Source organism: Magnolia sinica, chromosome 18 (assembly GCF_029962835.1).
Source record: "Magnolia sinica isolate HGM2019 chromosome 18, MsV1, whole genome shotgun sequence".
NCBI lineage: Eukaryota > Viridiplantae > Streptophyta > Magnoliopsida > Magnoliales > Magnoliaceae > Magnolia > Magnolia sinica.
The window spans coordinates 24,532,870-24,543,102 of record NC_080590.1 but is presented as its reverse complement, the minus strand read 5'-3'; the positions used below and the strand labels follow the sequence as shown (position 1 = coordinate 24,543,102).

The 10,233-nt window shown below is 43.9% G+C and overlaps 1 non-coding gene across 1 annotated transcript; it reads left to right on the top strand.

The window, feature by feature from the left end:
- Positions 1–2,955: 2,955 nt before the first annotated feature.
- LOC131234243 (small nucleolar RNA R71) lies at positions 2,956–3,062 on the top strand. The gene has a single exon (XR_009165647.1). It is a non-coding gene; the product is annotated as a small nucleolar RNA R71 (small nucleolar RNA).
- The last annotated feature ends 7,171 nt before the right edge of the window (positions 3,063–10,233 follow it).

Genomic DNA, 10,233 nt, shown 5'->3' with positions numbered 1-10,233 from the left:
AGCTCAAAAGGAAGGCTCTAGTCGGGTGGCTGCATGATAGGTGCAGTGGTTAACGTGCACTTAAGCTTGGTGAAAGCTTCCTAGCATTGCTTAGTCCACTCGTACGGAGCATCCTTTTGAAGAAGAGTGCATAAAGGACGAGAGAGGAGACTAAAGTCCTTTATGAATCGCCTGTAAAATCCTGCATGTCCTAAGAAGGATCGCACGTCTCTGATGTTCTTGGGTGGAGGTAGGTTAGAGATAAGATCGATTTTTACCTTATCTACCTCGATTCCCTTGGACGAGATGATATGCTCAAGGACAATTCCCTTCTGAACCATGAAATGACACTTCTCCCAATTAAGTACCAAGTTCTTTTCTTCATATCTTTTCAGCACACATTTAAGACTTTCCAAGCACTTGCTGAAGGATGGACCGTAAACAGAGAAATCGTCCATGAAGACGTCCAGATATTGCCCTACCATATCAGAAAAGATACTAAGCATACATCGCTGAAAGGTGGCAGGGGCATTACATAGTCCGAATGGCATCCTTCGATAGGCAAATGTGCCGTAGGGACATGTAAATGTGGTCTTTTCCTAGTCTTCAGGGGCTATCTCTATCTGGTTGTAGCCCGAATGCCCGTCAAGGAAACTATAATAGGAATGACCAGCTAACCTTTCAAGGATCTGATCAATGAATGGTAAAGGAAAGTGGTCTTTCCTCGTGACGGTATTCAATTTCCTGTAGTCAGTGTACATTCTCCAACCAGTAGTGACTCTAGTTGGCACGAGTTCATTATTAGCATTGGCTACGATGGTGATTCCGGACTTCTTAGGAACCACTTGCGTTGGACTCACCCATTGACTATCAGATATGGGGTATATAATACCCACGTCCAATAGTTTAAGAACCTCGGCTTTAACCACTTCCTTCATGTTTGGATTTAGTCTACGTTGTGGTTGCCGAGCAGTTTTTGCATTATCCTCAAGATATATGCGGTGAGTACAAATCGAGGGATCGATTCCCTTGAGGTCCGCTATCGTCCATCCCAGGGCTCCTTTATGCTCAATGAGAGTAGATATGAGCATACTCTCCTGTTCTTTCTCCAGGTGGGCAGAGATCACCACCGGGTATGTCTCATCTTGACCTAAATAGGCATATTTTAAATCAGAGGGCAAAGGTTTTAGGTCAAGCTTCGGCGGCTTGAGGTTAGACGGTAGAGGCACTACATCGGTTTGTGGCAATTCTTCAAGTTGTGGCCTCCACCGGTTAACTTCAAGTACCGGTGCAGTATTAAGCAAGGCACACGTCTCCCTAATCATGTCATCATCAAAATCATGAGAGCGGGCCAGGCACGTCTCTAGATGGTCGGAGGATAAGGTCAGCGGTGTCGTATCTTCCATGAAAGAGTCAATCATGTTAATGTCGTGGAAATCGTCATCATCCTCTGAGTTGCTGCCGTTATTGAAAAAATATTTGACTCCAATGTCAAATTTTCAAAAGACATAGTCATGACACTATTCCTGCAATTGATAATTGCATTTGACGTGGCAAGGAATGGGCGACCAAGAATGACAGGAATCTGAGTGCTCATATTATTGATGGGTTCGGTGTCCAGGATGATAAAGTCTACAGGGTAGTAAAATCTATCGACAATTATCCCTCTTGGTACACGAACAGAGCGATCAGCAAGTTGTAGTGTGGTTAGGGTGGGTTTTAATTCACCCAAACCTAACTGTTTGTATACCGAGTAGGGAATCAAATTGACGCCCGCTCCTAAGTCAAGAAGTGCGTGATCAATTCGATGGTTCCCGATTACACATGATATGGTTGGGCTACGGGGATCCTTGAATTTCGTGGCACGTCTTGCTTGAGGATGGCACTCACTTTCTCGGTCAAGAAGATTTTCTTTTGAATAATTTTCGTCTTTTGGTCATGCATAAGTCTTTTAGGAATTTGGCATATGAAGGTATCTGTTAACGACATCAAGTAGAGGAATGTTGACTTTCACTGTTTCAATACCTCTAGGATATCCGAGAGTTAGAGAGGTTTTGGTGAAACCAACCGTTGGGGAATGGAGCAAGGCTTCTCTAGAAGTTCCGGTTCTACTTTTTGTGGGGCATCACTGGATCTATCATTGTTGTCCTCTTCTGGTTCTTGAGGCTTTTCGGGCCTAACCTGGAAGAGTTTTATCAATGATCTTCCCACTCCTAAGAGTGGTGATGGATTTAGCATGCCCCATCTGATTTGAAGAGCTGGGATCATTATTCTCGTATCTGCGGTTTAGGATTGGGGAGAGGTTGTGCAGGAAGCATCCCCTTTTCTATAACCGTCATACGAGAATCTATCTTTGGCATAAAATCTGTAATTCCCCGCCTTAGCTAGCTCTTGTATGGGATTTTGAACCGGTTCCTCTTGAGGTTTCACTTGATTTGGATTTTGATTGAAGAAACCGGAGGAGTAGCCGTCTGTCCATTCCTCCAACTAAAGTTTGGATGATTTTTCCAGCCAGGGTTGTATATATTGGAGTTAGGTCCAGGAAAAGGTCTTTGATAATTATTTACGGCATTGGCTTGTTCATTCAACACTCCTCGAAAGGCGGGTATTGTAGGACAATTTTCAATTGTGTGAATGTTGCAATCACAGATGCCGCAAACAATTTCATTGACCTTATCCTTCTTTCCTTCCATGGCCTCAACTTTCCTTATGAGCGTAGTCACTTTACACTTGAGATCATCCTCTTCTTTCAAGAGATATAATCCACCTTTCTCCTTTAATTGAGTAGGCTTAGACGTGGTGTTAGACTTTGTGTAATAGTCCCAAGATTGTTATTTTTCAGCCAAACTGTCGAGGTAGTCCCATACGTCGTCGACATCTTTATTAATGAACTCTCCATTACACATTGTCTCGACCATTTGGCGCATGGAAGATGTCAGTTCATCATAGAAAAAATTTGTAATGCGTCACGTTTCAAATCCGTGTTGTGGGCATGAACTGACCAAATCTTTGAACCTTTCCCAACATTGGAAGAATGTTTCATCTTCCTTTTGGGCAAAGTTCATGATTGCTTTTCTGAGGGTAATCGTTTTATGATGTGGGAAGAATTTTTTTATGAATTCCCTCTGCATGTCGTTCCATGTGCCAATGGATCTAGGACGCAGTGAATGTAACCACGTCTTAGCTTTCTCTTTTAAGAAAAAAGGAAAGAGTTTCAGCCTAATTGTATCCTCAGATACATTAGGAAAACATAATGTAGCTATAATCTCATCAAACTCTTTCAAATGTAAATATGGACTCTCTTATTCAAGTCCATGGAATTTGGGAAGGAGTTGGATAACTCCCGGCTTGATGTCCATTTGTCCTGTGTTTTCAGAAAAAATCATGTATGAGGGCATACTCACTCCCGCCGGTTGTAGATAATCTCGTAAAGTACGAGGCGGGGGTGCCTGTTGCACCTCATTCTCATCTTGGGTATCCTCCACCCTGGGTGGGAGTAGAGGAGGTTGGTCTTCAGCCATAACTTCACTTAACTCAGGGGATTTCGAGTGGTGTCTAGTCCTGCGATGGATAGTCAACCCCTCAACCAATCCTCTTTCAGTCAAGAGACGTCGAGTGTTGTCACGGGCCCACTTGGGCATGAAACACTTGCAGCCCTCAATCAAATTCAAAGCCTAATCCTAAGAAAGGAAAAGAAAGTCTAAAAAGAAAGAGAGGGAGAGTTGGAAAGGAATTACCAAATTGAAGCTCCTAAGTTAAGGACCTGCAAAATAAAAACAAAATAAGTTAGATTCTAAAAGAAGAGGAACAATCCTTTTAAAAGAAAGGTAGCAGTAAACTGATTTCTAAAAGAAAGTGGAAACTTTTAAAATAAATTAGGAAAGTCCTAAACTAGAAAGTAAATTACTAAAAGAGAACTAAAAAATAGAAAGTAGAGAAGGAGTGTACCGAATTAGAGATTTCTATCTTAAAGGCCTATAAAATAGGAAGGTTAGTTTCTAAACAAAAATTCTAAAAATAATTAGGAAACAAATTAGATTCTAAGAGAGTTAGAATTAGAAAGTTACTAAAATAGAAAGTTAATTTCTAAAAAGGGAAAGAAATAACCTAATTTCTAAAAATAAACTATTTCCTACAGAAGGGAGGATACTAGAATTAGAAAATTTCTAAAATTTAAACCCTAATTCTAAAAATAGGAAAAAGTAGAGAGATTAGGAAGGAATTACCAATTGAGAAACTTATGTCAAGATCCTATAAAACAGGAAACAAGTTAGTTTTGAACTCAAATAAAAATAAATAAAAAAACTAAGGTTAGTAAAATCCTAATCTTAAACTAATCCTAAAACCAATTAATTTCAGAGAATCGTAACCGTCAGTCCCCAGCAACGGCGCCAAAAACTTGTTCACTCCCCAAGTATAGGGTTGTGATGTAGTAATAAACTCGGTAAGACCGAGGTCGAATCCACAGGGACTGATACCTGTACGTTGTCTGAAATCACGTAGAACTAGAACTAGACTAAGATGTGATCTAAACTAAGTAGAATTTAAGAAATAATTGTGGAACAATTATCTAAAGCTTTAAGGAATTCAGAGGAAGGAAACTAGGGATTCAGAGGATCCACTTGTAGAGATCAGGGAGATCTTATGCTTGTATCAGGAATTATGGAATTTAACTGAACTTTCTTTGATATAGTTGTCAAGAAGTAAAAGGTATATGAATTAGAATGGATTCCATCATCAAACCATGCCCAGGAGACAGAGCAAACAACAGAATTAGACTAATTACCAACCAATCAACAATGCATGGAAGTTAGGAAGGATTTCGCCATCCGACCATGCCCAGGGGACTATGGTGAACAACAGGGCTTCCTGACGTCATGAACATCAAAAGGAAAAAGAAATACTCAAAATCATCGCAGATCCATTGTAATTTCAGTCACAATAAACCCTTAAAAATAACTAAAAGTATTCTTTTTAATTTGAACAAAAATCAATATCAGTCCATATAAACAATAGGCACAAGCAAATTTTCTCCCATCAGACTACAAGCTTCACCTCTTAGCCCTAGCTAAGAGGTTTAGCCACACATGGATGGCCTGATCCTCAAACAAATACAAAGGAAAAGAAAAACGGAATAAAAAGAAAAGGAAAGAAAAAAACACTTAAGGCTTTTTCTCCCACTTACATTCCAGCAGCCCACTCACGTTCAGCCCTCTTTCTCTCCCGTTTTTCTTTCACTCTCCCTGACGTGCAGCAGCAGCCAAGCTTTCCTCTGTTCACGGCTTCTCACGTCCCTGCCAAAAACTAAAGACGAGCCAGCAGAAAACCCACCTTCAATCTCCGTTTTTCCCTTCACACGCTGCCCGCAGCCAACCTCCTCCTATCCGCCCTCAGCAGCAGCAAAGCCTCCCCTTTTTAAAGATGAACGGCCTCCCCCGAGAGCTGCTGTGGAGTCCCAAAAGGAATAGGTTGCGGAACCCATTTTTACGCAGCCAGCTATTCAAACCGCGTTCGTATGCGTAGTGAAACGCAAAACATCTTGTGTTTGGATCGAGATTTTGGACGACTGATTGTCCAAAATCAGAATCGGACTTCTTGGAGGTGGTCACGGCTCCCTGTTGATGAGAATGAACAATTTGGATTGCTGATCCGATCACCGTCCTGATCACGGAACAGCCTGGAAGTCCCGGTTGCGCGTAACAGGGCTTGCGCAGGCCGAACGTTGTACTGATGGCGGGGCCCACTTCACTGCTTGTTCGATGAATCCACGTCGTCCATTAGAATCACAAGAAAAAATCAATCAAAGATGGATGATTTTGGATCGAGTTAGGCGTGGTCCATTAGATTTTAACTCAACCATCCATCCTGCATTTAAACCGAGACCTACGCATATATACGTGCATGGGTTTGGAGAAACTCCTTTTGTACGGTCGGTTTAGCCTTTTAGAATGAGTGGACGGTCCGGATCGGAATTATCCGTGATGATGGTGGCCCACTGCTCCATCACGTGGTCGGCTATGCGTGAACGAAAACAGAGACGTTTCGTCTCTGTTTAGGATTCGAATGGGTGTGGGTCAAACGCAGTCAAACTGCGTGTGTGGCCCGAGTGTACATCCGGTGTGTACTCTCTCTCACACAACTGGGTCCCACCTTGCTATATATAATAAATCCGCTCCGTCCATTTATTTTGTCAGATTATTTAATGAGTTGAGCCCAAGATTGAAGCACTTTCAGACACCAGGCGGGCCCCAAATCACTGATTTATGGGCTGATCTGTCCGTTGGGCCACTTCCAGAGGGATCCAATGGCTGAAATTTGACATGTACGGTTAGTTTTTGGTCTTTAGGCCATATGTGAAGTTTCGAACCGAACGGATGGTAGAAACCCTGTGATCTTGCATTCTGGCTGACTTTCAGGCCACTTGAGCCTCAGTTTCTCAATTTTCTCAGACCCGTGGAGTGTAATTTCTTCGATCTTTGTCCCCTGGAGTCCGTCCCTTGCCCTTGGTAATGTCTGAGCTTTAAATCCATGCTTTTAACATCCTTTCCAGCCCATGCTCGTAAATATACTCTGCATCACAAATACGATTAAATCGGGTCATTAACCGGCATCATGCTTGTAAATCCAAAAAATAATTGGGGTCTAATATGCAGTATTTGACCCTCATCAGCTATCAACCATTTTATAGGCAACAACGATGTAGACATTTCCATCTGGGTCGACTTAGCAGCAAAGGAACACCAAGACGAGTCCAACGTCCCTGACTCAGGCACCTCATCAGGCGAGGAATCAGCAGTCTCGACTCCTGGAAAAAAGCAAATGACAAGAGGTAAGAAAAGTAAACCAATCTGCTCCTTATTCAAAAGGAATAACCAGAGATTAAAAAGTATTCGGAAGAAGACCGAGGGGAAAGGATGGGTGTCAGATGTATAGCATCCTTTCTTGGAACGCGAGGGGGGTAAGCAACTCGCATACTACCAGCCACCTAAAAAGGCTGGTTAAGAAGTACAAGGTACTGATTCTCCTTATCCAAGAGCCCATAAACAGGGAGTCAAAAAGGACGGTTCTAGCTGCCAATCTGGGGTTCCAATTCAACCTCATGGAACAGCTAACAGATAATAAAATCTGGGTCCTAACAAAGAGCGACTTGCTAGTTCAGACCATCAGCGCCACCAAGCAATGTGTCACGCTTTCATTTTCTCTTGCCAATTTCCCATCCATCTGGATCTCCGTTGTCCACACGAGCTGCAGCAGGGATGGGCGCTCTGAGCTATGGAGCGAGCTGAGACGCGTCTCAAGCTTCACCACTGATCCGTGGATGGCCTGCGACGATTTCAATGCCACGATTATCATGAATGAGAGGCCGGGTGGGACTCCAATCATCTCCAATTCACTGACTGATTTCCAAGAGGCCATCAACGATTCTATCTTGCTAGATGCAGGCTCGATTTTCACCTGGTGCAATAACAGAGAAGGAAGAGGGCGCAGATGGGCCAAATTAGATAGAATGTTGATCAACACTAGATGGTTATCGTCTCTTCCTCCCTTTATTGTTGAGCATTTACCAAGATCTTGTTCTGACCACTCCCCAGTCCTCATGCTCTTCAATTATGCCTCAGCTAACTTCCTCCACCCCTTCCGCTTTCAGCGAATGTAGATGGCCCACAAAGACTTTATGCGGCTAGTTAAGGCAGCATGGGAGACTGAAGTTGCAGCAACCCCCATGTACAAGGTTTGCATCAAGATGAAGAACCTCAAGAAGGTCTTGGCCAAGTGGAACAAATCAACATTTGGCAACATTCACAATAAAGTTCAGCTGGCTGAGGATGAAGTAACCAGAGTTGAAGTCTCTCTTCTCAATTCCCAATCTTAAGCGGCTGAGGAGAGACTTCGATCAGCCCAGGACAACCTGAAACTGGTCCAGCTCCAGGAGGAGATTTTCTGGAAGCAAAAATCCAGGAACATGTGGCTTCAGGAGGGGGACAGAAACACGAAGTTCTTTCATGACTCTGTCCTTGACAAGCGCAGGAAATCAGTCATTAACGGGATCAAATCCACCTCTGGAGAGATCCTGGAATCCAGCGAAGACATTGCTAAGGAAGCAGAGAACTACTTCAACACTCTATTCTCCTCGTAAGTTGGTGCGATTGGTGATAGCATTTTATCCTCCATCCCTCCTCTTCTGAACGCTCAAGCCAATGAAGACCTGATGAAGATTGTCACGATCGAGGAGGTCAAGGCAGCTGCTCTCTCTATCCCGATTGACAATGCCCCTAGCCTGAATGGCTATGGGGGAGCCATCTTTTCTTCTTGCTAGGAAATCATCGGAGATGACATTTTCGCAGCTGCCAAAGACTTCTTTGAAGGAGGGCCCATCCCTCGTTCCTTCCAATGCACGCTCATCTGCCTTATTCCTAAAAAGACAAACCCCGAGTGCATTGCTAATTTCAGGCCCATTAGCCTTTACAATGGTATCATGAAGATTTTTTCCAAAATCCTAGCTTCAAGATTGGCCAACATCCTTCCGTCCATTATCTCTGATGAATAAGGGGCATTTGTTCGCGGTTGATCTATTATCGAGAATATTTTGATCGCCAGAGAAATGACTCACGAGCTGGACCGTAAGGTATTTGGGGGCAACATGATTCTTAAACTAGACATGGAAAAAGCCTATGACCAGCTTGAATGGCCTTTCCTTGTTCTAGTCCTGGAGAAATTCGGCTTCGACCAAAGATGGATTCTTCAAGCGCAATGATGTTGGATGGGCCCTTGGTTTTCCATTCTGATTAACGACAGATCATTTGGATTTTTCCAATCTTCTAGAGGACTAAGACAAGGAGACCCTCTCTCTCCATCCCTTTTCATTCTAGCCACTGAGGTCCTCAGCCGGGGCATCCAAGGCCTTTTTGCCTCGGGTGCTTGCCAGCCGTTCAAGCTACCCTGAAACTATCCCTCGATAACCCATTTGTTTTTTGCCGATGATGTTATCTTCTTTCTCAATGGCAGGCTCAAATCAGTTCACGCCCTCCTCAAGTTCGTTGCTGACTATGAATGGGCATCCAGCCAAAAGGTGAACATAGCTAAGTCATCCTTCTTCATTCCAAAGAAAGCCCCGCCTTCCAAAGGCCGCAAAATCAGGCACTTGACTTCCTTCAATCAGGCCACCCTCCCTTGCACCTATCTTGGCATCCCACTCATCAAGGGAAAAGTCCGTGCCCCCCTTTTGGCTCCGCTAGTTCAGAAAATTCTAGGCAAAATCGAGGGCTGAAAGGCAAAGCTTCTCAATCCGGCGGCGAGAGCAGTTCTGATTAGACATGTTCTCTCTAGCATTCCCATTCACGTCCTCTCAGCAGTGAACATCCCCAAAGTTGTCTGCAAATCTCTGGAGCTGCTTTCGCCAATTTTTTTTTAGGGAAACGCTGAAGGCAAGAAGAAGAAACATTGGGTTCGATGGCCGCGAACCTGTCTTCCATTGAGTGAGGGAGGTTTGGGTTTCCGTAGCATGGAGGATGTTATGCTCGCCTTCAGAATCAAAATGGGTAGGAATCTCATAGAAGGGAATTCCCTATGGGCGAGGCTTATATCAGCAAAGTACAACAACTTTTTCTCTGCCTCTAGGGGCATATTTTCCTCTGCCACCTCCACCATCTGGAAGGACATCTCCAAAGGCCTCCCCTTCATCCATCTCCATTCTAAATGGCTTATTGGCAAAGGGAGTATTAACTTTTGGGATCACAACTGGACCGGGGAGGGCCCCCTCGCAGCGTCGGTCTTACACCCTATCCCACCCCAGCTACGGGACAAAACAGTGAAGGACTTCATCTCTCCCTTGGGCAGGTGGAACCTATCCCAGATCCAAGGTATTCTCCCTCAAACTCTCATTCAGTCGATCTTAACCTGCCCATCCACTCTGACTTCGAAGAGGATTTCCTGGCATGGGATATGACTGCTTTTGGAAGATTTTCCTTAAAATTAGCATGGAATGGGATTCGTCAGCAACACCCAAAGCTCCATTGGGCTGAATGGATTTGGAATAAATCCCTTCCTCCAAAGATCGGCATCTTCATTTGGAAGATCATGCACAATGCAATCCCTGTGGACGCCGTTGTACGAAGGGCTGGTATCAGCCTTGCCTCGCAATGTGAATGTTGCAGAGGAGAGTCTCAGCAATTACAAGATCTCAGTATTTCCATCCTTGGCACCCATCAGGACCCCCTCATTCTTTAGCACCATCTGATGCAGAGAAACTAGCAA